General features: G+C 40.0%; 1 pseudogene; it reads left to right on the top strand.

The window, feature by feature from the left end:
- LOC123593585 overlaps positions 1-21,375 on the top strand; it is a 50,508-nt pseudogene extending 29,133 nt beyond the window's left edge.
- Positions 21,376-26,875: the final 5,500 nt, after the last annotated feature.

Raw genomic sequence — 26,875 nt, 5'->3', positions numbered from 1 at the left:
TTCATCCACAGAAGTACTTAAAATTGTGTTGGTTAATTTCCAAACTGTCAGTGATTTTCTTTTTTTTTTTTTTTTTTTTTTTTTCAACGTTTATTTATTTTTGGGACAGAGAGAGACAGAGCATGAACGGGGTAGGGGCAGAGAGAGAGGGAGACACAGAATCGGAAACAGGCTCCAGGCTCTGAGCCATCAGCCCAGAGCCCGACGCAGGGCTCGAACTCACGGGCCGCGAGATCGTGACCTGGCTGAAGTCGGATGCTTAACCGACTGCGCCACCCAGGCGCCCCTGTCAGTGATTTTCTAAGTAAGTTTCTATTAGTGATATTTAGTTTCAGATGTTCAGATGTTCAAAGCTTGATGCTTTTTCTTTATGTGAGAGAAGGGTGTGAGGAAGTAGGCAGGATCTCATCCTGTCCACAGAGGCTGATGATCACCAAATGCACATCTTAGCCTACCAAGGGAGGCTCTCTCAGTTTCCTACTTAACCTCACTTGTCACTGTTAATCTGAAGCATGGCGGGTAGTGGGTGGGCAATTTAAAGCACTGCAGTGGTCTCTTAGCACAAAGCAGCAGCTTCTTTCTTTCTTTTGTTAATGTTTATTTGTTTTGAGAGAGAAAAAGAGTGTGCGAAGGGAAGGGGGAGGGGCAGAGAGAGAATCTCAAGCAGGGGCATGCTCTCAGCACAGAGCCTGATGGGGGTCTCAATTCCACGACTCTGAGATCATGACCTGAGCCGAAATCAAGAGTCAGACTGAGCCACCCAGGTTCCCCGCAGCTTCTTTCATTACTAGATCTTCTGGTTGTTGTAAGTTTTTGAGTAGGTTACAGAGCTGTGCGAAAGTTAATTTCTTAACTTTTAAGAAATTAAAAGTTTTTTGAGCCAGCTCATCAGTTGCTTTTGCAGAGGGACAGAGCCCTGGATTCTCTACTCCACTATTTTCAGTTCAATTTATATATCTTAGTGAACATAATTTTGGTTGTTGAATAACATTATATCTGGTAGATTATCATGATTTATTTACAATTTTTCTATTGTTGAATATTTAGCTCATTTATAATTTTTTGCTATTTAGATAAGGCTACAAGGAGCTTCTCTGTATGTAAAGCTTTTAGCATTTCATTGGATTCTTGCTTTAGGATTCATTCCCAAAGTGCCATTATGAGGTCTGAGACTATAACCATTTTAACATTTGTAATGTGGGGTGCCTGGGTAGCTCAGTTGGTTGAGCATCCAACTTCGTCTCAGGTCATGATCTCACTGTTCATGAGTTTGAGTCCTGCATTGGGCTCGCTGCTGTCAACACAAAGCCTGCTTTGGATCCTCTGTCCTCTTCTCTCTCTCTGCCCCTCCCCTGCTCACTCACACACACACATAATCTCTCTCTCTCTCAGAAATAAACATTAAAAAAAACTACAGGGGCGCCTGGGTGGCTCAGTCGGTTAAGCGTCCTGACTTCGGCTCAAGTCATGATCTCACGGTTCGTGGGTTTGAGCCCCCTGTCAGGCTCTGTGCTGACAGCTCAGAGCCTGGAGCCTGCTTTGGACTCTGTGTCTCCCTTTCTCTCTGCCCTTCCCCTGCTCATGCTCTGCCTCTCTCTGTCTCAAAAATAAACAAAAACTTAAAAAAAATTATAATGCTATTACCAGAATGTTGGAAGGATTGTACCAATTTGTACTTCAACCTCATAAGTAATTTTAAACTTTGAGTTTTTCTACAGTGGATCTGTTAATGACAAAATTCTTATGAGAAGTAATATATATTTAACTTAACAAAGTGTTTCTCAAACTGCAACGTGCATAAAGAAATAACACCAGATTTTGTTAAAATGTAGTACCCAATGCAGTGCGTCTGGGGTGGAGCCCAAGTTCCTGTTTTTCTAGCAAGCTCCCAAGTTGTTCTGATGCTGCTGGTCTGATCCCACTTCGAGTACTAAGGCTTTTGAGGCTTAAGCTGTGATATGAAAGGAAGTGGGAAAGCCTTTACTGGGTTTTAAAAATGAAACAAGTTTGAGAAATGTCACTGAAAAAAAAAGTCCCAAAGAAAGTAATCTCTCAAAATTGTCTAAATTAAATCAAAGAAAAGGAAAAGGATGCAAGGTTGTTAATGATATTAATGAAGAGCAAAAACAAAAACAAAATAAAACTAGGGATAGTACCTGTGGTTTTGACTAAAAATTCAGGTTGTAGAGTCTCTCTCTTACAGAGGTAAGGTGTCTGAAGCCTGATAGTAAAATTAATGTTAAAGTAGATCTTTTATCTAGCTAGATAAGCAACATTTTCAGTTTTGTTGATCAAACGCATAGGTCTCTTTGGTATCGTGGATTTCTCTGTAGAAATTTCACATAGTAACACAAATATGCCTAAGAATGTTCTTCCCACATTAAATAGATGCTCGCAAATAACTTTATTTTTCATTAGGCAAATTTTAAAGATTATTGCTATTCTAAACAAATTTAAGGGGTGCCTGGGTGGCTTATTCGGTTTAGTGTCAGACTCTTGATTTTGGCTCAGGTCATTATCTCACGGTTTGTGAGTTCAAGCCCCATGTTGGGCTCCGTGCTGATAGTGCAGAGCCTGCTTGGGATTCTCTGTCTCCCTCTCTCTCTGCCCCACTCTCTCTCTCTCTCAAAAATAAATGAATAAACTTAAAAGAGAGAAAGAAATAGTGGTCTTCAGATACTCAGCATTTTATAAGTGGGCCTACCACTATGTTGCAATGGTAAACAGATCCCTCTGTAGAGTAACATTTCTTAGCCCATAACTTATGCTTCTTTTTAATGAATGCAAAATTCACACACACACACACACACACACACACACACACACACGCCATCGAATGAGGCTCTGATATTAATTCCATTCTCCTCCTTGCTAATAGTCTATCTAGAAAGCTCTGGGACAAGCATGGTATAATAGTTGTTATTTCTTTGGTAGTCAAATTGCCTAGCTCCCTGAGGATTAAGTATTAAGATCAAGTATTTTAAACATGTGAAGAAATATAAGTAACTGCATCTGGAAGTAGCTTTCAGGGTCAAGTCAATATTAAGAGTCACACCCTTAATGTGTGTTAATTTGCTGGTATGGTATTGGTGCATTAGAGTTCCATGTAGGATGACTCATCCCTCATGCTTGGGGATAAATGAAGGTAAGAATACTTTTTGCTCTATTTTAAAATTCAGTCAGTGATTCCATGGAAGGCTCTGCTTCTTTCTTGGTACTTTTAATTATTGTGTAGCTCCTCTTCCAACTCCTAATTTTTGCCTTATAGACCTGGACTGGTACATGCAGTGTTCCTGGGGATTCTTGTGTGGAGGGAGGCAAGGTGCTGAATGGTGAAGAAAAAGGCTGGAGGTCTTCATCAGAGGAGGTTCTGGAAAAAAGTTGTCTGAACGGAGTAGCTCTCTTTAAATAAACTGGTGGCCTCTATCTGAATCCTTTCAAGGACTGCTAAACGTATCAGGCTCCCCTCTAACTATATGACACAGCTACAGATCTCCATCAGAGAAGAAATGATTAGGGGTATGTCTGGCTATGCAATGCCCCAGAAATTAAATATCCAGTGCCTGCTGGATTCCTATATCTTAAAGAGCAAGAGGGAGTGAGGGACGTTTATTCATTCTAATCCAATATTATAAATTTCACCTTATTTTAAGAATGGGTTTATCAGCATCATGTACAGTTGCGTTTCGACTCTAGCTGTCCATTGGGATCAACTGGGAAACTTTTTAAAAACACCAGTGCTTGGGCTTCTTTCCAGACCAATTGAGTCAGAGTCAAAAGACAGCAGTTTCCTCTTGGCCTTGGTAATTACCCAAATGCAATAAGGAGGATGAGAACAGAAATGTAAATGCCATTTTTGATCAACTTAGGAGACACCTATAATCGTGAACCACAATATACGAGGGGCTGTATGAGAGAAGAATCCTGGCGGCTGTGGAGCTCAGACCTACTCAGCAGAAGATAGTTCTCCAGAGCATGACACATACCTTGATTTGAAAGGCAAAAAAGTGTTTGGATTAATAGGAGTAGGGTAGGCAAGCTGGCAACAAAAGTTTCCCTGAAACCCTGCTGCCTTCTGTTGTTCCACCTCTGTTTCTAGATCACTCCTTCAAGTATCCTAAGAGTCCTTCAACCATCCCCTACTGGACAAGCCATTAATACTTTTCTGTTGCCCTCACTGACCTCATATCTTCTCTTCCTTGCTTACCCAATTAAAATTCAATGATCAACCATTATAATCAGTTATTGCACACACCCTCAACTTCCTTGCCCTGTTTTCACTTCCTCTTACTCACCTTGGAAAACTCCAACCCTGCTTTAATTGAACTTTCTTCATTCTGAGCTTTGACCTGAGCAGCTGAACGTGGGTGGAGAAAACCCCACAGCCATGTTTCTGAGTCTCATTTTAAATTCTTGAAATCTAGTGGGCTCTTAACACCGCCAGATTGTCCAGCTACATTTTCTTGGTCCTTTCAACCTTCTGCTCTTGTAGATGACTTCACCTTTCACCTTTATCTTCAAACCTCAACATCTGCACCCACTCTCACCCAGATTCACTGTCAGTTGATGACCTCATTTCCTATGCATAGAGAAAAAGTAAAATCACAGAAGACTCCGCTGTCAGTATGGTAGCCATGTAACCTGACTTCTTTTACTCTTCGGCAGCCATGGACGTTCTCCGCTCAAGGGAACCTACCGTGAAGCGTGTAGTTGGCTGATGGCCTCCAGTTGACATGCTTATGGTTTTACTGCAGGGTTTACAGAGAGAGGCCTCCCTTTCCCCCTACTTCTACCTCCCTTCTAGAGTCTCTCTCAGCCAGTGACTGAGCATGGCGAGAGTACAAGAGCCGTGTCCTTTTTGCCCCACATGTGATTCCTCTGAACAGGCAGTCAGCTCGAAGACTTCCTTTGACCCAGCCGAGACTTTCTGAGTAGCCCTGCAGTCTGAGTCTCTTCTTACCCGATCCCCTTTTTTTCCCTTTATTTTTTTTAAGCTTTATGGAGATATAATTCACATACCACACACTTCACCTATTTACAGTTACAGTTCAATAGTTTTTATTATAGTGACAGAATTGTGCAACCAACATCTCAATTAATTTTAGCATGTTTCCATTATCCAAAGGAAACTCATGCTTGTTAGCTCTGACTGTCCAAACTGCGAATCCCCTACAGTCTTGCACAACCACTAATTTACTTTCTGTTCTCTATAGATTTTTTCTCCTCCTGGATAATTCATATAAACACAGTCACGTAATATATGGTCTTTTGTGACTGGCTTCTCTCACTTAGCACATTTTCAAGGCTCATCCATGTTGTAGCATTTATCATTACCTCCTTTTTATTGCTGAACAGTGTTCTGTTATATGGACATACCACATTTTATTTATCCATCCATCAGTAAATAGATACTTGGGTTGTTTCTCCTTGTTGCCTATTATGAATAATATTGCTGTGAACATTTGTGTATAAGTTTTTGTGAGGACATTTGTTTCCATTTCTCTTGGGTATATTCCTAGTAGGGTCCATGGGCAACTCTGTTTTTAAACTTTCACGTAACTACCCAATCCTCTTTTATTTCTTCTTTTCTTTCATAGATCTCAGACTTGCATCATGGTCTGAAGGCTCTTCCCACCTACCTTCCCACCTTTCTCTTTTATCCTTCACAAGGGTTCCTCCCGATAAATCTCTTGCACATCTAATTTCATCCTGGCATCTGCTTCTCAAAGGACCCAAATGTAATGTATTTGGGATGAATGCTCTGTGCTCCCATGAAAGGTCAAACTTTTCATTTGTGATCTAGATCTATTTCCCCTTCCTATTCAAGGACATGGCTCCAACAATTCCCCTTCTCCTTCCCTCATTATGAATTATTACCTTTGTACTGAACCATTTCACTGGATTACATACATGCTCTTATTTCTCAGAATTGCTTAATTAATTAATTAATCATTCTTCTCTTGGCTCTGCTTCCCCTTCCAGTACTTGCCACATTTCTTTCTTCTTCTTTAATAAAAACTTCCCCTAATACTTGTCTATATTTACCATCCTCTGCCCGTTCTCTCTTGAATCTATTAGATCAAGATTTTGCCTCACTAATCTGCAATTGCTTTTGTTAAGGTCATCATCAATGACCTCCAGTTGTTAAATACAATAGATAGTTCTCCATCCTTAGTTGATGTAACAACATTTGATGCAATCGTGAATAGCTTCTCTTTATAATACTTTATTTGGCTTCAAGGTCCCTGTGCTGAATTGATTTTTTCCCTATTTTACTGGTCCCTCCTTATCAATCTCATTTGCTGGCTCCTTCTAATGTCTGCAAACTGTGAACACTGGAGTATCCCAGATCTATGTCATTGGACCTCTTCTCCTTTTCTTCTTTTTTTTTTAAATTTTTTTTAACGTTTTTTATTTATTTTTGAGACAGAGAGAGACAGAGCATGAACGGGGGAGGGGCAGAGAGAGGGGGAGACACAGAATGGAAGCAGGCTCCAGGCTCTGAGCCATCAGCCCAGAGCCCGACGCGGGGCTCGAACTCACTGACAGTGAGATCGCGACCTGAGCCGAAGTTGGACGCTCAACCGACTGAGCCACCCAGGTGCCCCTTCTCTTTTTCTATCTAAATCCACATTCACTCTCTTGGTGATATCACCTAATCCCATGGCTTTAAATATAATTTCTGATGTGCCTGGGTGGCTCAGTCAGTTAAGCTTCTGACTGGATTTTGGTTCAGGTCATGATCTCATGGTTCATGGGTTCAAGCCCTTTGCTGTCAGTGAAGAGCCTGCTTGGGATTCTTTCTCTCCCTCTCTCTGACCCTCCCCTGCTCTCATTCTCTCTCAAAATAAATAAATATGTAAAAATATATATAATATCTATACTTATGACTGCCAAATTCATATCTTCAGTTCAGATATTCTCTCCTAAACTTCAGTCTAGTATATTTAGCTGCTTATGTGACTTCTCTTCTTGAATACCTAATGATGAACTTCTTATACTTAACATATCCCAAACTGAGCTTGTATACCTGCTTCTTACCCAGTTTTCTTCATCTCAGTTAAGGGTGGTCTTACAGTAGCTCAGGCCAAAATTTTGGAGTCATCTTTGGCTGCTTTCTTTTTTTCTTTTTAGAAAAGATTTTTAATGTTTACTATTCTTTTTTTTTTTTTAATTTTTTTTTTCAACGTTTATTTATTTTTGGGACAGAGAGAGACAGAGCATGAACGGGGGGGGGGGGCAGAGAGAGAGGGAGACACAGAATCGGAAACAGGCTCCAGGCTCCGAGCCATCAGCCCAGAGCCCGACGCGGGGCTCGAACTCACAGACTGCGAGATCGTGACCTGGCTGAAGTCGGACGCTTAACCGACTGCGCCACCCAGGCGCCCCTAATGTTTACTATTCTTGAGAGAGAGAAAGAGAGAGAGAGAGAGAGAGAGAGAGAGACGGAGCATGAGCAGGAGTCAGGCAGAGAGAGAGGGAGACACAGAATCCGAAGCAGGCTCCAGGTTCTGAGCTGTCAGCACAGAGCCTGTTGCTGGGCTCAAATCCATGAACCACGATATCATGGCCTGAGCCGAATTCGGACACTTAACCAACTGAGCCACCCAGGTGCCCTGGTACTCATTTTCTTCAGGCCCAACTTCTGTGCTTCAGATTCCTGCCTGAAGGTACATTACTTCCACAGTCAGACCTTTGCCCAAGGAGTTAAAGTGGTAATTTATTTTCGATAGATTAGAGGTATTATTGGTACAGGGGTCACTAACCCTCGTCTTGTCCTACTAGGGTTCTTATTCATTAATTCACTCATACAATAATATTTCTCAGCACTTGCTGTGTGTCAAACCTTGATTGGTACGGGATATGCAATGGGGAATGAGACAGATATTTCTGCCTTCATAGCTACAAGGGTGTCTTTGTGTTCTTATGCAATGCATTCTTCCTACACCTATCCTTCCTACACTTACACCTACCTAAGAAATAGGTGCATTGCCTAGGCTACATCATCTTTGCAAACACTGTACTGTATAGAACATGGTATTTAGACTTGATGATTGTATCTAGTCAGTGATCCCTATGATCAGTAAGGTTCTTCTACACCAACACTTTGTGGTTTTAGAATTTGTTTGATTTGTATTAAATGTACTCAATGCTATCTGACTTCAATTCATTGCATTGTAACAACATAACCTTAATAAAATTAGGGACCCCCAAATAGTCTAGGCATTATACAGTAACTGCATTCAAATATCATGAGTTTAATACCCACGAATAATTGAAGAGAAAATTTGAGTTGTTTTTTAAAAATTTTTGTTTAAATTCCGGTTAGTTAACAGAGTGTAATATTAGTTTCAGGTGTACAATATAGTGATTTAACACTTCCATACAACACCTGGTGCTCATCCCAAGTGCCCTCCTTAATCCCATCGTGTATTTAACCCATGCCCCCTCCCCCACCTCCCCTCTGGTAACCATCAGTTTGTTCTTTATAGTTAAGAGTCAGCTTCTTGGTATGCCTTTCTTTTTGCTCATTGCCTTGTTTCTTATATTCCACATATGAGTGAAATCAGATGAGATTTGTCTTTCTCTGACTGACTTATTTCACTTAGCGTAATACATTCTAGTTCCATCCATGTCATTGCAAATGGGAAGATTTCACTTTTTTATGGCTGAGTAATGTATACCATATCTATCTCAGATATTCTCTATCCATTCATCAAACAATGGACACTTAGGCTGTTTCCATAATTTGGCTGTTGTAGATAATGCTGCTATAAAAATCAGAGTGCATATATCCCTTCGAGTTAGTGTTTTTGTATTCTTTGAGTTAATACCTAGTGGTGAAATTACTGGATTATAGGATACTTCTATTTTTTGCTTTTTTGAGGAATCTTCATACTGTTTTCCACAGTGGCTGCACCAGCTTGCATTCCCGCCAACAATGCCAGAGGGTTCCCCTTTTTCCACATTCTTACCAGCACCTGATGTTTCTTGTGTTGTTGATTTTAGCCATTCTGACAGGTTTGAGGTGACATCCCCTTGTAGTGTGATTTACATTTCCATGCTGATGAGTAATGTTGAGCATCTTTTCATGTGTCTGCTGTCCATCTGTATGTCTTTGGGAAAATGTCTATTTTTGTCTTCTGCCCATTTTTTAATTGGATTTTTCATTGTCTGGGTATTGAGTTATAAATTCTTTATACATTTCAAATATTAACCCTTCATGAGATGTGTCATTTGCAAATATACTCTCCCATTCCACAGGTTGCCTTTCAGTTTTATTGTTTCCTTCACTGTGCAGAAGCTTTTTATCTTGACGAAGTCCCAATAGTTCATTTTGCTTTTTTTCTCCTTGCCTCAGGAGATATATCTAGAAGGAAGTTGCTACAGCTGATGCCAAAGAGGTTACTGCCTGTGTTTGCCTCTAGGATTGTTATGGTTTCACGTCTCATATTTAGGTCTTTCATTCATTTTAAATTAATTTTTGTGTTTGGTGTAAGAAAGTGGTCCAGTTTCATTCTTTTGCATGTAGCTGTCCAGTTTTCCCAACACCATTTGTTGAAGAAACTGTCTTCTTCTCATTGGATATTCTTTCCTGCTTTATTGAGGACTAACGGACCATATAGTTGTGGGTTCATTCCTGGATTTTCTGTTCTGTTCTCTTGATCACGATATCTATTTTTGTGCCAGTGCCATACTGTCTTAATCACTACAGCTTTGTAATATAACTTGTAGTCCAAAATTACGATGCCTCCAGTGTTGACTTTCTTTTTCAATGTTGTTTTGCCTATTTGAGGTGTTTTGTGGTTCCATACAAATTTTAGGATTCTTTGTTCTAGCTCTGTGAAAAATTCTGGTGGTATTTTGATAAGGAATGCATCGAATGTGTAGTTTTGGGTAGTATTGGCATTTTAACAATATTTGTTCTTCCCATCCATGAATGTGGAATGTTTTTTCCATTTCTTTTTGTCATCTTCCATTTCTTTCATCAGTGTTTTATAGTTTTCAGAGTACAGGTCCTTCTCTTCTTGGGTTTGGTTTATTCCTAGGTATTCTGTTGTTTTTAGTGCAATTGTAACTGGGATTGTTTTCTTAATTTCTCTTTCTACCACTTCGTTATTGGCATACAGAAATGCAACAGGTTTCTGTAAATTGATTTTGTATCCTGTGACTTTACTGAGTCCATGTATCAGTTCTAGGAGTTTTTTGGTGGAGTCTTTTGGGTTTTCTAAATGTAGTATCATGTCATCTGCAAATAGTGAAACTTTTACTTCTCTTGATGATTTGGATGCCTTTTTATTTCTTTTTGTTGTCTGATTGCTGAGGCTAAGACTTCTAGTGCTATGTTAAATAACAGTGGTAAGAGTGGACATCCCTATCTTGTTCCTGACCGTAGGGTAAAAGCTCTCAGGTTTTCCCCATTTAGGATGATATTAGCTGTGGGTTTTTCATTTATGTCCTTTATTATTTTGAGGTATGTTTTCTCTAGACCTACTTTGTTGAGAGTTTTTGTCATGAATGGATGTTTTACTTTGTCAGATGCTTTTTCTGTGTCTATTGAAAGGATCATATGGTTCTTATCTTTCTTTTATTAATGTGATGTGTCATGTTGATTGATTTGCAAATATTGAACCAACCTTGCAGCCCAGGAATAAATCCCATTTGATAATGGTGAATGCTTCTTTTAATGTCCTGTTGGATTCAGTTGGCTAATGTTTTATTGAGAATTTTCACATCCATGCTCATTAGGGATATTGGCCTGCAGTTCTCTTTTTCAGTAGAGTCCTTATCTGGTTTTTGTATCAGGGTAATGTCAGCCTCATAGAATAAATTTGGAAGTTTTTCTTCCTTTTCTGTTTTTGGGAATAATTTGAGAGTAGGTATTAACTCTTTAAATGGTCAGTGGAATTCCCCTGGGAAGCTCTCTGGCCCTGGACTTTTGGTTGTTGGGAGTTTTTGATTACTGATTCAATTTTTTTTTGCTGGTTATGAATCTGTTCAAGTTTCTATGTCTTCCTGTTTCAGTTTTGGTAATATATATGTTTCTAGGAATTTACCCATTTCTTCCAGTTTGTACAATATGTTGGCATATGGTTTTTCATAATACTCTCTTATAACTGTTTGTATTTCTGTGGTGTTGGTTGTTATTTCTCCTCTCTCATTTGCGATTTTATTTATTTAGATCCTTTCTCTTTTCTTTCTTGATAAGTCTGGCTAGAGATTTACAAACTTTATTAATTTTTTTGAAGAACCAGGTTCTGTTTTCATTGATCTGTTCTACTGTTTTTGAAGTTTCTGTATCATTTATTTCAGCTCGAGTCTTTATTATTTTCTTCCTTTTGCTGGCTGTAGCCTTCATTTGTTGTTCTTTTTCTAGCTCCTTTAGGTGTAAGGTTAGGTTGCTTGAGATTTTTCTTGTTTCTTGAGGTAGGCCTGTGTTGCTATACTTCCCCTCTTAGGACTGCTTTTGCTGCATCCCAAAGATTTTGGAACATTGTGTTTTCATTTTCATTTGTTTCCATGTAATTTTTTTTTATTTCTTCTTTGATTTCTTGGTTGACCCATTCATTGTTTAGTAGCATGCTATTTAACCCCCATGTACTTGTGGTCTTTCCAAATTTTTCTTGTGGTTGACTCTTAGTTTCATAGCGCTGTGGTCCCAAAAGGCGCATGGTATGATTTCAATCTTTTTGTGTTTTTTGAAGCCTATTTTGTGACTAATATGTGATCTATTCTGGAGAATGTTCCATGTGCACTTTGAAAGAATGTATATTCTACTGTTTTAGGATGGAATGTTCTGCATATATCTGTTAAGTCCATCTGGCCCAGTGTGTCATTAAAAGCCATTTTTCCTTTGTTTATTTTCTGTTTAGATGATCTTTCAATTGATATAAGTGTTGTGTTAAATTCCCCTACTATTATTTTTTTTTTTAATTTTTTTTTCAACATTTATTTATTTTTGGGACAGAGAGAGACAGAGCATGAATGGGGGAGGGGCAGAGAGAGAGGGAGACACAGAATCGGAAACAGGAGGGGCGCCTGGGTGGCGCAGTCGGTTAAGCGTCCGACTTCAGCCAGGTCACGATCTCGCGGTCCGTGAGTTCGAGCCCCGCGTCGGGCTCTGGGCTGATGGCTCAGAGCCTGGAGCCTGTTTCCCATTCTGTGTCTCCCTCTCTCTCTGCCCCTCCCCCGTTCATGCTCTGTCTCTCTCTGTCCCAAAAATAAATAAACGTTGAAAATAAATAAATAAATAAATAAAACACTTTAAAAGAAAAAAAAAAAAAAGAATCGGAAACAGGCTCCAGGCTCTGAGCCATCAGCCCAGAGCCTGACGTGGGGCTCAAACTCACGGACCGCGAGATTGTGACCTGGCTGAAGTCGGACGCTTAACCGACTGCGCCACCCAGGCGCCCCTTCCCCTACTATTATTGTATTACTAATGATTAGTTCCTTTACATTAGTTATTGTTTTATACATCTGGGTGCTTTCATGTTGGGTTCATAAATATTTATAATTGTTAGATCTTCTTGTTGGACCGTCCCTTTTATGATTATATAATGTCCTTCTTTGTTGCTTTTTATAGTCTTTGTTTTAAAGTCCATTTTGTCTGATGTAAGTATTGTTACTCTGGATTTCTTTTGATAACCATTTGCATGATGCATGTTTTCTTTTTTTAAAGTTTTTGTTTAAATTCCAGGTAAATGTTTCTCCATCTCCTCACTTTCAATCTACAGGTGTCTTTATGTCTAAAATGAGTCTCTTGTAGGAAGCATATAGACGGATCTTGTTTTTTTTATACGTTCTGACACCTTACATCTTTTTTTTTAACCATGTTTATTTATTTATTTTTAGTTTACATCCAAGTTAGTTACCATATGGTGCAACAATGATTTCAGGAGTAGATTCCTTAATGCCCCTTACCCATTTAGCCCATACCCACTCCCACAACCCCTCCAGTAACCCTCTGTTCTCTATATTTAAGAGTCTCTTGTGTTTTGTCCCCCTCCCTGTTTTTATATTATTTTTGCTTCCCTTCCCTTTTATTCATCTGTTTTGATCTTAAAGTCCTCATATGAGTAAAGTCATATGATATTTGTCTTTCTCTGACTGACTAATTTTGCTTAGCATAATACCCTCTAGTTCCATCCATGTAGTTGCAAATGGCAAGATTTCATTCTTTTTGATTGCCGAGTAATACTCCATTGTATATATATACCACATCTTCTTTATCCATTCATCCATCGATGGACATTTGAGCTCTTTCCATACTTTGGCTATTGTTGATAGTGCTGCTATAAACATGGGGGTGCATGTGTCCCTTTAAAACAGCATACCTGTATCCCTTGGATAAATACCTAGTAGTGCAATTGCTGGGTCATAGGGTAGTTCTATTTTTAATTTTTTGAGGAATCTCCATACTGTTTTCCAGAGTGACTGCACCAGTTTGCATTCCTACCAGCAGTGCAAAAAAGATTCTCTTTTTCCGCATCCTCGCCAATGTCTGTTGCCTGAGTTGTTAATGTTAGCCATTCTGACAGGGGTGATGGGGTATCTCATCGTAGTTTTGATTTGTATTTCCCTGATGATGAGTGACGTTGAGCATTTTTTCATGTGTCAGTTGGCCATCTAAATGTCTTCTTTGGAGAAGTGTCTATTCATGTCTTTTGCCCATTTCTTCACTGGATTATTTGTTTTCTGGGTGTTGAGTTTGATAAGTTGTTTATCAATTTTGGATACTAACCCTTTATCTGATATGTCATTTGCCAATATATCCTCCCATTCCGTTGTTTGCCTTTTAGTTTTGCTGCTTGTGTCCTTCACTGTGCAGAAATTTTTATTTTGATGAAGTCCCAATAGTTCATTTTTGCTTTTGTTTCCCTTGCCTCTGGAGACGTGTTGAGTAAGAAGTTGCTGCGGCCAAGATCAAAGAAGTTTTTGCTTGCTTTCTCCTTGAGGATTTTGATGGCTTCCTGTAAATTTTGGTCTTTCATCCATTTTGAGTTTATTTTTGTGTGTGGTGTAAGAAAGTGGTCCAGGTTCTTTCTTCTGCATGTCGCTGTCCAGTTTTCCCTGCACCACTTGCTGAAGAGACAGACTGCTTTTACTCCATTGGATATTCTTTCCTGCTTTGTCAAAGATTAGTTGACCATACGTCTGTGTGTCCATTTCTGGGTTCTCTATTCTGTTCCATTGATCTGAGTGTCTGTTTTTGTGTCAGTACCATACTGTCTTGGTGATTACAGCTTTGTAATACAGCTTGAAGTCCTGGATGGTGATGCTTCCTGCTTTGGTTTTCTTTTTCAAGATTGCTTTGGCTATTCGGGGTCTTTTCTGGTTCCATACAAATTTTAGGATTGTTTGTTCTAGTTTGAGGAATGCTCATGTTATTTTGATAGGGATGGCATTGAATATGTAGATTGCTTTGGGTAGTGTTAACATTTAACAATATTTGTTCTTCCTATCTAAAAGCATGGAATATTTTTCCATTTTTTTGTGTCTTCTTCAATTTCTTTCATAAGCTTTCTATAGTTTTCAGTGTATAGATTTTTCACCTCTTTTGTTAGATTTATTCCTAGTTTTTTATGGTTTTTGGTGCAATTTTAAATGGGATCGATTCCTTGATTTCTCTTTCTGTTGCTTCATTTTGGTGTATAGGCATGCAACCGATTTCTGTGCATTGATTTTATATCCTGCGACTTTGCTGAATTCATGGATCAGTTCTAGCAGTTTTTTGGTGGAATCTTTTGGGTTTTGCATATAGAGTATCATGTCATCACAAAGAGTGAAAGTTTGACCTCCTCCTGGCCAGTTTGGATGCCTGTTATTTCTTTGTGTTGTCTGATGGCTAAGCTAAGACTTCCAATACTAGGTTGAATGACAGTTGTGAGAGTGGACATCCCTGTCTTGTTCCTGACTTTAGCGGGGAAAGCTTTCAGTTTTTCCCCATTGAGGATGTTAGCACTGGGTCTTTCATATATGGCTTTTATGATCGCAAGGTATGATCCTTCTATCCCTACTTTCTTGAGGGCTTTTATCAAGAAAGGATGCTGTATTTTGTCAAATGCTTTCTCTGCATCTATTGAGAGGATCAGGTGGTTCTTGTCCTTTCTTTTATTGATGTGATGAATCACAACGATTGTTTTGCAGATATTGAACCAGTCCCGCATCCCAGGTATAAACCCCACTTGGTTGTGGTGAATAATTTTTTTAATGTATTGTTGGATCTGTTTGGCTAATATCTTGTTGAGGATTTTTGCATCCATGTTCATCAGGGAAGTTGGTCTATACTTCTCCCCTAAATCTTTTGATTGGAGCGTTTAGTCCATTTACAAATTAATCATTGATAGATATGTATTTATTGGCATTTTATTACTTGTTTTGTCATTGTTTTTGAAGATTTTCTCTGATATTTTCTTGTCTTTATCACTTTGGTCTCTCCTTTGCACTCAGAGTCCCCTTTTTAGTATAGGTGCTGCCGAAGCAAGCACTCAGAGTCCCCTTTAATATTTCTTGCAGGGCTTGTTTAGTGGTCATGAACACACTCAATTTTTGCTTGTCTGGGAAACTATCTCTCCTTTTATTCTGAATGATAGCCTTGCTGGATAGAGTATTCTTGGCTGTAGATTTTTCCCATTCAGCACTTTGATTATATCATGCCACTCCCTTCTGGCTTGCCAAGTTTCTACTGAGAAATCTCCAGCTTGCCTTATGGATTTTTCCCTTATAAGTTAAAGATTTCTTTTGTCATATTGCTTTTAGGATTTTTCTTTATTTCTATATTTGGCAGAATTAACTATAATATGTCTTGGTTTTGGCCTGTTTTTGTTGATTTTAATGGGAGTTCTCTGTGCTTCCCTGGATCTGGATGTCTGTTTCCTTCCCCAGATTAGGTAAATTTTCAGATATTATTTCCTGAAATAAATTGTCTGCCCCCTTTTCTCTCTCCTCTTCTTCTGAGACTCCTATAATATGAATGTTATTACATTTGATTGAGTCACTGAGTTCCTTGGATCTATTCTTATGTTGCAAAATTCTTGTTTCTCTCTTTTGCTCAGCTTTATTATTTTCCATTATTTTGTCTTCTAAGTAACTAATTCTTTCCTCTACTGTTCGTTGAATCAAGCCTGTTTCCAGTCTCGTTTATTGCATTCTTTGTCTCTGATTGATTCTTTTTTTTAACTCCTTTATCTTTGTGGTAAGGGTCTTACTGATGTCTTCTATTCTTTTCTCAAGCCCAGTGAGTATCCTTATGATTGTTGCTTTAAACACTCCTTCAGGCATGTTACCTATATCTATTTTACTTAGATCTCTGGCTTTATCTTGTTCTTTCATTTGGGATAATTCCTCCATTTCTGCATTTTGTCTAAGTATCTGCCTTCTACTTTGTGTTAGAAAAGCCAGTTATATCTCCCACTCCTGAAAGTAATGGTCTTATGAAGAATAGGTCAAGTAGTGCCCAGGTGCTTCAGGGAGTTTCTCTGGTGTGTGCTGCATGTTTTGGCTGCTCTATCTTTCAGGCCAGTCATCTGCAGAGGCTCTCCTTGCCTGCTGTGGGCAGTGTTTGGTCCCTGGCCTGAATGTGGTGAGGTTAAATAGGTGTTCTCTTGTCTGCTTGTGAAATGAGACCTGATACCACCTCCACCAGAACTGAAGCCCTGAAGAGCTCTCTTGTCAGAAGATGTGGTGTGGGCAGGGGTTTGTGCTAGTCTTCCAGGGGAGGGGCCCACTGTGCTGGGACTGAGGCAGTGTTGACTGAGAGTGAATAATCTACCCACTGTGTGCCCCGGGCATTTTTCAGGTGCTGTTTCCACATTGTCTGCTCCTGGGTTCTTTGTCTGCCTTCTCTCCAGGAACAGGGAAGTGCCCTCCAGGCTCTATCCCAGCCAAGTTCAGTGACCTTTAAAAGTCAGCCTTTATTTGTAACAATGTGGATGAAGCTAGAATATATTATGCTAAGTGAAATAAGTCAATCAGAGAAAGACAAATACCATATGATTTCACTCATATGTAGAGTTTAAGAGACAAAACAGATGAACATATAGGAAGGGGAAGGAAGAAAAGAGAAGAGAGGGAAACAAACCACAAGAGACTCTTAATTATAGAGAACAAACTGAGGGTTAATGGAGGTAGGTGGGTAGGAGATGGGCTAGATGGACGATGGGTACTAAGGAGGGCACTTGCTGTGATGAGCACTGGTGTTGTATGTAAGTGTTGAATCACTGAATTCTACTCCTGGAACCAAGATTACACTGAATGTTGGCTAACTAAAATTTAAATTAAAAAAACAAACAAACACAAAAAAAACCCTCCAGGCTGTAAGCCCCACTGGTTACAAGAACGCACAAAATTCAGCCCCTCTCGTTTTCCAAGCCAATGGCTTTGGGGAAGTGTTCTCCTTGTCTGTTTCTGTGTGTACTTCTCTCTCTTTCTCTCACCCTTCTCCACAACCATGGCTCCCTCCTCTCTGCAGCAATAGTGATCCAATTCTCTCCTGAAGCAGTTCTCCACACTTCTTACCTTCTTCAATGTGGCCTCTTCTCTCTCTTTAGTTGTGGAGTTTTGTTCCATCAGCCTTCAGGTCAATTCTGGGGTGTTTAGGATGATTGATAGTTATCTAGCTGTGCTTGTGGGACAAGACATGCAAGGAGCCTTCTATTCCATTGCCATCTTGAAAATCGAGTTGTTTTCTTACGGGCTTGAAAGTGCACCTAATTTATAACACAAAGCAAAATGTTTTAAAATGATCTCTGCCATCCATCTTTTATTTCCCTACACGTACTGCCACAACATGAAATAAAAATTTCTTCTTTTTGTTCATCCTTCAAGGCATTTGGGCCTCTCTTGTCTTTCATCTTTCCCCCTTCCCTCTCTTCTCTGTACATCTGTTTATTTTGAAAGTCACTCTGAGCTCTTAGGCTATTTCTTTTGTTTTCACTTCACCCGTATCATGGATTTCCTACAACAGTGGTTCTTAAACTTTTACATACATCAGAGTCATCTGGAAGTCTTGTTAAAACACAAGTGACTGGGCCTCATCTCCATAATTTTATACAGGAGTTTTGAGTTTGGGCTTAAGTATTTCCATTTCTGACAAGCCAGGCAGTGCTGATACTGCTGGTCCAGGGACCACATTTGGAGAATCACTGCTCTACAACCTACAAGCATCTGGAGCTGTTCCAGCAAACAAGAGTCTGTCCCTGGGTAGGAGCCTTTGTTATACACTATATGTAAATAATATTACCTGATTCCTTAAGAATTTAATGAATCAGTTTCCATCATCATATTTATATTCTTTAAATAGGGTTGTGTACAGCCTCTGCCTTAAGAAGAGAAGAATAAAGGAAATAGTATTTATTGCTTGATTGCCTATTCAGGAGACTGTAGAGTGTGGTTGGCTCTGAGGCCAGACCCCCTAGGGTTCAGTCCTGACTTTGCAGGATTTAAGGAAGTCGCTAGGAAGGTTACTATTTGTGCCTCAGTTTCTTACTTTTGAAACAAAGATAACGAAATGAACCACTTCACGGAGTTGTTGTGAGGCTCAAGTGATTTAATACATAAAAAGCCCTTGACGGATGACTGGTGTGTTGCAAGCAGTCTGATGTCACCTATTATTATTATCAGGATTTTGTTGAGTGTTTTTTATTTGTTATCTCATTATAACTTAAAATCAGTCCTCAAAGGTAAGCACCCCTATTATTCTCATAGGGAAGATTAGGAAACAGAAATTCAGAAAGGTTGAATAACTGATCAAAGTCCCCCAGGACTTTTACCAGAGTAAAAATCTCTGGTCTTTGTATGTCATCAGTATTTTCCCAAAGGAATCATTTTTCCCATAAGAAAAATGGTATAAGGCTGCTCATTTCAGAAGTATATTTGAATGTGATTGAATAATTACTTGCTTGGTTAGATGGTTGGTGAATTTTATGATCTAGCATTATTATGTCTACTTTAAGTATATTAAAGACAAAGGAAGACAAGGAGAGGTAGAACAGTGGCTGTATAACATACATACTCTGCGAGGTACCTGTCACATAAGAGGTGTTTAGTAAATATTTGTTGAACTATTGGAATTAATGTGATTTGGAATTAAAATCACCTAAAATTAAAGATTCATAATATCCAGAGTCATTGAGATTATAGAGAAATGGGCATGATATGCTACTCTGAGATTTTTGAAAGTCAATTTGGCAATAGCCCCCCCAAATTTAAATATGTATTTCCTTTGGCCCAGACAGTCTCATGTCTATCCTAGGGAATACCTTTGTGCCCATGAAATGTATATATAATGATGTGCAAATTTAGCACTGCTTTCAATTGTGAAAATTACAAACCTAAATGTTGATAAATGCTGGAATTATTGAATACATTATAAGTCACCTATTTCATTGGACCCTGTATAAGAGTTAAAAGGCGTGAAGGAAAGCAATACATATTGAATGAAAGATCTCCAATATGTGATAAGTGAAAAAATGGTAACAGAAAAACGGGTAGAATTATCCATTTTATTTATGGGGCTCAAAACTACATCTGTAGGAGGTATGTAGTAGAAAAAAGTCTGAAAAGTTACACACCAGACAGTCATCAATGGTTACCTCTGGCAAGTGAAGAGGGCTAGGGGAAGAGGACCAAGGGGAACTTCTACTTTGTACACTATACAGTGTGTATTATTTGGATTATCCACAAGTAGTATGTATGAACATTTACTTATGAGATCAAAACAGAAAAAAGAAGCTTGTTCAACAAATGTATTTAGCTCTTTGATATGGATAATAGATAATAGAATAATAAGAATAATAGATGCGTAATTCTTTATTTTCAAGTTTATTTATTCTGAAAGAGAGAGAGAGAGTTAGGGGGAGGGGCAGACAGAGAGGGAGAGAGAGAATCCCAAGTGGGCTCCATGCTGTCAGTGCAAAGCCTGATGCCAGGGCTCGATCCCACGAACCATGAGATCATGACCTGAGCTGAAATCAAGAGTTGGATGCTCAAATGACTGAGCCACCCAGGCACATGCCAAAGGATAGAGTCAGGGCAGCACAAACGCTACAGAATTCTTGAGTGAGGAAGATACCAACTATGCCATTAACTCATGAACATGGTCAAACTCAGTGGGAAACCAATACAGGTGAACAAGGCTCACAAGAACCTGGATTTTGGGGCTAACATTTTCATTGGCAATTTGGACCCAGAGATTTGTGAGAAGCTGCTTTATGATAACTTCTAGCACCTTTGGAGTGATCTTGCAAACCCTTAAGATTATGTGGGATGCTGACACAGGCAACTCGGAAGATTATGCTGTTATTAGTTTTGCTTCATTTGATGCTTTGGATGCAGCTGTTGAGGCCATGAAGGGCAGTATCTCTGTAACCACCCTATCACTGTGTTCTATGGCTTCAAAAAGGACTCCAAGTGTAAGCACTGTAGCTCAGTATCCAAACAACTTCTGGCAACCCAGAACCCACTTTCCCAGGCTGACTGCCTTCATCAGCTGTTGGCAGATGCATCCCACTCCCCTCGCCACCCCCCCCCCCCCAATTCTGTGGTATCATCACTGGGGCCTGGGCTTTCTCCACCAGGCATGCCCCTTCCTCAGTCCCTCCCACCCCCATTGCTGCCCCCTGGAGCCCTTCCACCTGGGATACCCCCAACCATACCCTCACCACCTATGCTTCCTGGGGCTGGAGGACAAGGCCCACCATCAGCAAGAACCCCAGAGGCCGTACATCCTGGATACAGACACTCCTATCCTCACCCATTTCCACCAGGTGGGATGCCTCATCCAGGGATGTCTCAGATGCAACTGGCCCACCATACTCTCATGGCTTAGAATAACCCCCACGCTGGGCCCCAGGCTCTGGGAGGCAGCCACCACCTGACTGTCCCCTGGAATGCCTCATCCAGAACCTCCTCCAATGGACATGTCCCTCCAGTGATCTCTGTTTGGATCTCCCATGGCTCACCTGGGTCTTTGCCTCCACATGGATACACTGGGCCTCCTCCACTCATGCCCCCTCGTGGATATGCTGGGCTGCCAAGACCCCCGCGCATGGCTACCAGTGGGGGCCCCTCCCTCCACCCAGACCCACCTCCCGGCCTCCAGTTCCCCTCATGGCCCACTTCCAGATCATTTTCCTCAGTAATTTCTCATTCTCTTGCCTCCTGATCTATGGTCCCAATATCTTTCTCAATTCCTTGGACCAATCAGAATTGCTGTAACTTACTAGGGCTAAGGCACTAATTCCTCTCAGGACGTTTTTTAGTGTAATTTTTTTTCATAAGAGGTTTTCTTTTATTTTTTTCTGTGTTGCTCCTAAATGTTTTGCAAATGCACAGAGAAAATAAAACTAAACTCCTTGTTTAAAAAAGACAAGTAAGTACTGGGGCATCTGGGTGGCTCTGTTGGTTAAGAGTCTACCTCTTTTTCTTTTTCTTTTTTTTTCTAATGTGCATTTATTTTTGAGAGAGAGACAGAGCATGAGTGGGGGAGGGGAATAGAGAGGGAGATGAAGAATCTGAAGCAGGCTCCAGGCTATGAGCTGTCAGCACAGAGCCTGATGCAGGGCTTGAACTCACCAACTGTGAGATCATGACTTGAGCCAAAGTCAGATGCTTAACTGACTGAGCTACCCAGGTGCCCCAAGTATTTAACTCTTGATTTTGGCTCAGGTCATGATCTCATGAGTTCAAGTCCTGCTTCGAGCTCTGCGCTGACAATGCAGAGCCTGCTTGGGATTCTCTCTCCCTCTCTCTATGCCCCTCCCTGCTCTTGCTGTCTCTGTCTGTCTCTGTCTCTCTCTATCTCAAAACAAATAAATAAATAAATAAATAAATAAATAAATAACTTCAAAAAAAAATACTTCATAGTCATTCAATTACAATAATCTCAACAAAAGTCCAGAATGACATTGGTGGTTTTTTTTTTTAATTTTTATTTATTTATTTTTGAGAGGGAGAGAGAGAGCAAGCATGAAAGTTGGGGGGAGGGGCAGAGAGAAAGAGGGAGAGATAGAATCCCAAGCAGGCTCCACGCTGTCAGCACAGAGCCCTGATGTGGGGCTCGAACCCACAAACCGTGAGATCATGACCTGAGTCGAAATCGAGAAGGCACTTAACCAACTGAACCACCCAGGCACCCCTAGGTGTATTTTTTTAAGAAAACAAATTTCAAGTCAGCAAATTCAGGCATATACCACTGTGATGGGTGTCAGGTCTAAAAGAGAAATGAGAAGATAAAAATGTGGAGAAAGTAAGACCACCCTAAAGCAGGTGCTCCCTCAGCACCAGCTGCCTCTGCTGGGAGGAAAATGCTGGCTTTCCCTTTGGCCAACTCTCATCATGGAGAGATAGAGACGTGCAGCCTCCAAACCTCAGAAAGAGAAGGCATTGAGAGAGAGACTGGGCGTGGGGAGGGGTCTGCTTGTTGAGCAAATACACTCAAGGACAAATTGTAAACATTGGAGGTATGTAGTCTTGTAGGGTTAGAAGTTGAGAACTGTTGTATGTATCATCTTCTGGTCCAGCTGTATATTTCATAGGTAAAATTGAAATACACAGTGTTTAAACACAACAGTATGATGCTTGAATATCACATTAGATTTTCTTTTGATGAGTAATGTAGCTTAAGTGGATTGACCATTGCAATTACTATAGATATGACCCAGAAGATTCACAAAACTCTGTTAAAGACAAAGTTGGGTGAAGCAAGGGAGAAAAGAAAACCCAACAGCCCTGAGAGGGAGTGATGATAGGGAGGAGGCAGTGAAGGTGATGAAAATTTCCCTGCAGGAAATAGCCACCATACTCAAGGGCAGCTTATTTCTGGCTAACCTATGGGTTCTATGTAATGTCTCAGATTGTAACTAATACCTTCTATAGTTATTCTTGACTTCATGATTGAAGATAGACTTGCAAATTTGTGAGTAAATTGGATTTTTAAAGGACATACATCTTCTCTGTCATAATTTGAGAGGTTTTTTTTTTCCTTTTCTTTTCTCATCAGCATGCTATATATCTGTCTTCCTTCAGGTTATTTCACTGCAAGTAGTCTGATGGAAGTAAATCTAGCTTAAGTACAAAGGACAAATTTGTCATAAGGAAATATTTTCAAGATACCAAATACAGGAAGTTTCTTTGGGCCTTATAAGGAAGAGGAAACTGAAACATTATGAGGACTCATTCTTGGTATGTTCTCTTTTTCTCTTTCCTCTCTTACATCTGCATTACTCTTTCCCCACAGCAAACTAACTTTCTATGCAGATCCACGTACAGGGAGAAAGATAGTAACACCACAATAGCAGATTTAATGTTAGAGCATGAGTGGCTTCAAGTGAACAGAAAAGTCTGAGCAACTGTCTTTGAATCCCAGTTTGGGCTTCCCCAAGAGGAGGACCCTGATTGGCTCAGCTTGATTCATGTGACAACTCATGGTACAATTAAGAAGCCTGGTGGGGTGGGGGAGGGTCATGAAGAATAACACCGGCTAGAGGTTGGCTGGCTGCTCTGGGTGAAGTAGGACCATTCCTAGAGAAAGAGGGCAGAATCCATAATCTTTATAAATAAGAACTTTATAAATAAGTCCGTAATCTTTATAAATAAACTAACAATTATGCCAGAGGGATTTCTATTTTTAAGAGTGAATCATAGTATGAATCCTTTTATAAAGTTTTTAGTGAATTTGTAACTATACCTCTATTTTGAATACAAAATTTTTGCAAAGTGGAGCATAATTATAACAGACATTTTGCATATGTCACCAAATAATTATTCTCACTCGAAGGAGGCTATTAATTCCTGGTTTACAGAGGGGAAAACTTTTGGTTTTCATGCATCAAAATTAAATTTATCTGGTTATCTCAAGGAGGGACCTGTGTGCCAGGAACACCTCTATCTTTGGGACTATAAGGAAGGATGAGAGGTCTGATGTACCATCAGGGATCTGCTGAAGTCTAGAGGAGATATTGGACTGTTTGTTTTTCCTTCCATATCTAACCAAACTTTGAAATGAATGATTCTAAAATATCGGGATGATTCAAAGTAAAAAACAAAACAACAAAACAAAAGAAAACAAAAAAAACATTGCTTGCTTTTCTGTCTACCCGATTCACACTCCCGCCTTTGTTTTTTGGTTTATATTATTAGACCTGGAATAAATCAGCCTCTCTCCATGGCTATTTCCCTTGCCTTCAGAAAAGTACATCTTCCCTGTCTTGGAAATAAACAAAGTAACTCTCTGTCTATCCCCAACCCTTTGCTTGAATCTGTTTCCCTTTCCAAGGACTTTACTGTTTTTTTTTTGTTTGTTTGTTTGTTTGTTTTGCTGTCACATTTTTTTTTTGCTCATTTTAAGATTAATGTTTTCATTATTTCATCATTTAATGGCATAGTTGTTTTTTTATTTTTTTAATGTTTATTCATTTTTGAGAGATAGAGACAGAGTGGGAGCAGGAGAGGGGTAGAGAGAGTGACACAGAATCGGAAGAAGGTTCCAGGCTATGCACTATTAGCACAGAGCCTGACACAGGGCTTGAACTTCCAAACCATGAGATCATGACGTGAGCCGAAGTACACGCTTAACTGACTGAGCCACCCAGGCTCCCCTGTTTGTTTGTTTGTTTTATTTACAAATGCAAGTCTTTCCATTTATCTCTGTTACAACTCAGCCCTTATCATTCCAGCCCACACAGTTCTGTGTAATGTGACGCATCGTGACAAATGCTTCAGGATTACTAATAAAATCCAACATATTTCTTATACCTCCCAGCTTGGTGAGATCTGTAAATTGTCCTTATCACAACTATAATACACATTTAATAACTGGGCAAAGGGTTTAAAAATACTTTTTCATCTAATCTTCAAAATGACTTTTCAAGGAAGGTATTATTATCCCCATTATACTGATGAGGAAATGGAAGCTTAGAAAATCTAAACGACTTCCTTGGTCAAAGCTGTGATTGAAACCTGGGTCTGCCAGACGCTCAAGCCTAAGTTCTTAAACCCTTGGCTGTGTATTTGCAACCTTGGCGTTGCATCAAACCACCTAAGAACTTTAAAAAGTGAGAGCAGCCAAAGCCCCATCTCACAAAACTGTCACAGTCTTGTTGCAGGGGTGGGTTTGGGGGGTGGTAGTCAAGGACCACGGCTGCCACGCTCTGCTCCAGCCCAACAGCAGGATCTTGCTGTGTGCCATACGCTTTGCCCCAGAGGTAACAATTAGCTGCTAGTTTGTACTTTTAGATATGGCCATATCATCAGTTTTGAATCTAAATGTGTAATTCTCCAACCCATGTTTCTTATTTCTCCATATTGTGTGAAAGAATGTCACAAAAGACTTGGTCCAGTTTGTTCTCATGGAATTCTTTTTTATCCTTATCAAAAATAGGGGAATCTTGGATCGCCTGGGTGGCTTAGTCGGTTAAGGGACTGACTCTTGATTTCGGCTCAAGTCATGACCTCATTCATGGCTCATGGGTTTGAGCCCCGTGTCTGGCTCTGCACTGTGCTTGGGATTCTCTCTCTCCCTCGCTCTCTCTCCCACTTGTGCTCTCTCTAAAATAAATAAAAACTTAAAAAAAAAAATAGGGGAATCTTTCTGAAGTATTTGCTCTGGGAGCAAATTTCTAGCTATGCCACTACGAGGGACCACACAAAGAGCTAGACAATGTGACAGTGTGAAAAGAGCTCAACATTCCAGGGCAGTATTGACTTCGAAATCATACTACCTTAGTGACAAGAGAGGCTTGCACTCTCTGAATGATGACACTGGGCAAGTCACTTTCTGGGCAGGTAGGCAGAGATTTCTCAATTCCATAAACTTAAGAATAATGTATTTCCTTTCCAGTCCACCTGTTTTTCATATCCAAATCACTTTTATAAAAAAAGAGTCCCTTTCCTCACAAGAAACCCTCAATAGCCACTGTTACAAATGACCTCCCCCCTGCAAACAGGCCGTGGACAGTAACAGATACCATGTCTGGTTGAACAAACATGTCATTGTAAAATACAGAAAGATCACTTACTGCATGGAATGCTTCTGCTCTGTTTCAGAGTTCTAAATTGGACATTTTTTTTTCCTCACAAAAGAGAATGTTTCCATTTCCACAGTTCAGATGATTTTAACTTTAGCTGTGATATTAAAGACAACTTGGCCATTTTGTCTTCTTTGTGTGAGCCTGGGTTCTGGTTTCTACTCCAGTAACAATTTTCTTTTGTAGAAAAAGGGAATTCTCATGATAGTTGCTGTTTGTAATTTCAGCCTTTATATTCCAAGATTTTCGATTTGCCACTGAGTCACAACCAGTTCCAGTTCCTTTTTAGAAATTAAAAATAAGGACTCTCCAGCTTATTTTGCTTGCAGAACAGTAACCGTAGGAATGCAATTGTCCTGTAAATCCCTCCCTCTTATGAGAAAAGGAGGGCTGTAGTTCATTATTTACTTTAAAGGAGTCAGTGTGAATTCAAGTCATTTCCTATCCTGCTATCATTTGCTGAAAGACCTTTTGCAATGGGTCTTATGTAAGAAGAAATGGGGGAGTTGCTTTGGTGAGTTGATTTAGAGAAATCATTAAATACAAGTTAGACCTGAGGCTCAGCATCATTTGTGAGTGGGGAAACAGGGGCTATAAATGCATCCAGTGTTTCAGATTGAAAGAGGGCTAATATGAGAAAAAGACCGTACACAGTTGGGTTCCAGGCTACTCCTTTGGCCTCATGTCTTACCCCCTGCTCCCTCCTTCACTGTCCTCCAGCTACGGTGACCTCTTTTCCAGGTCCTTGAACTTACCAAGCGCATTCCTTTCTCAGGGTCTTTGCCCCTGTTAGTCCCTCCGCCTGAAACTCTTTTCCCAGATAGTTGCAGGACTGGTGCATTCTCATTTCC

This window comes from Leopardus geoffroyi, chromosome D4 (assembly GCF_018350155.1).
Source record: "Leopardus geoffroyi isolate Oge1 chromosome D4, O.geoffroyi_Oge1_pat1.0, whole genome shotgun sequence".
Classification (NCBI taxonomy): domain Eukaryota; kingdom Metazoa; phylum Chordata; class Mammalia; order Carnivora; family Felidae; genus Leopardus; species Leopardus geoffroyi.
Note: the sequence above shows the minus strand (reverse complement) of the source record. Positions and strands in the feature narration are given on the sequence as shown.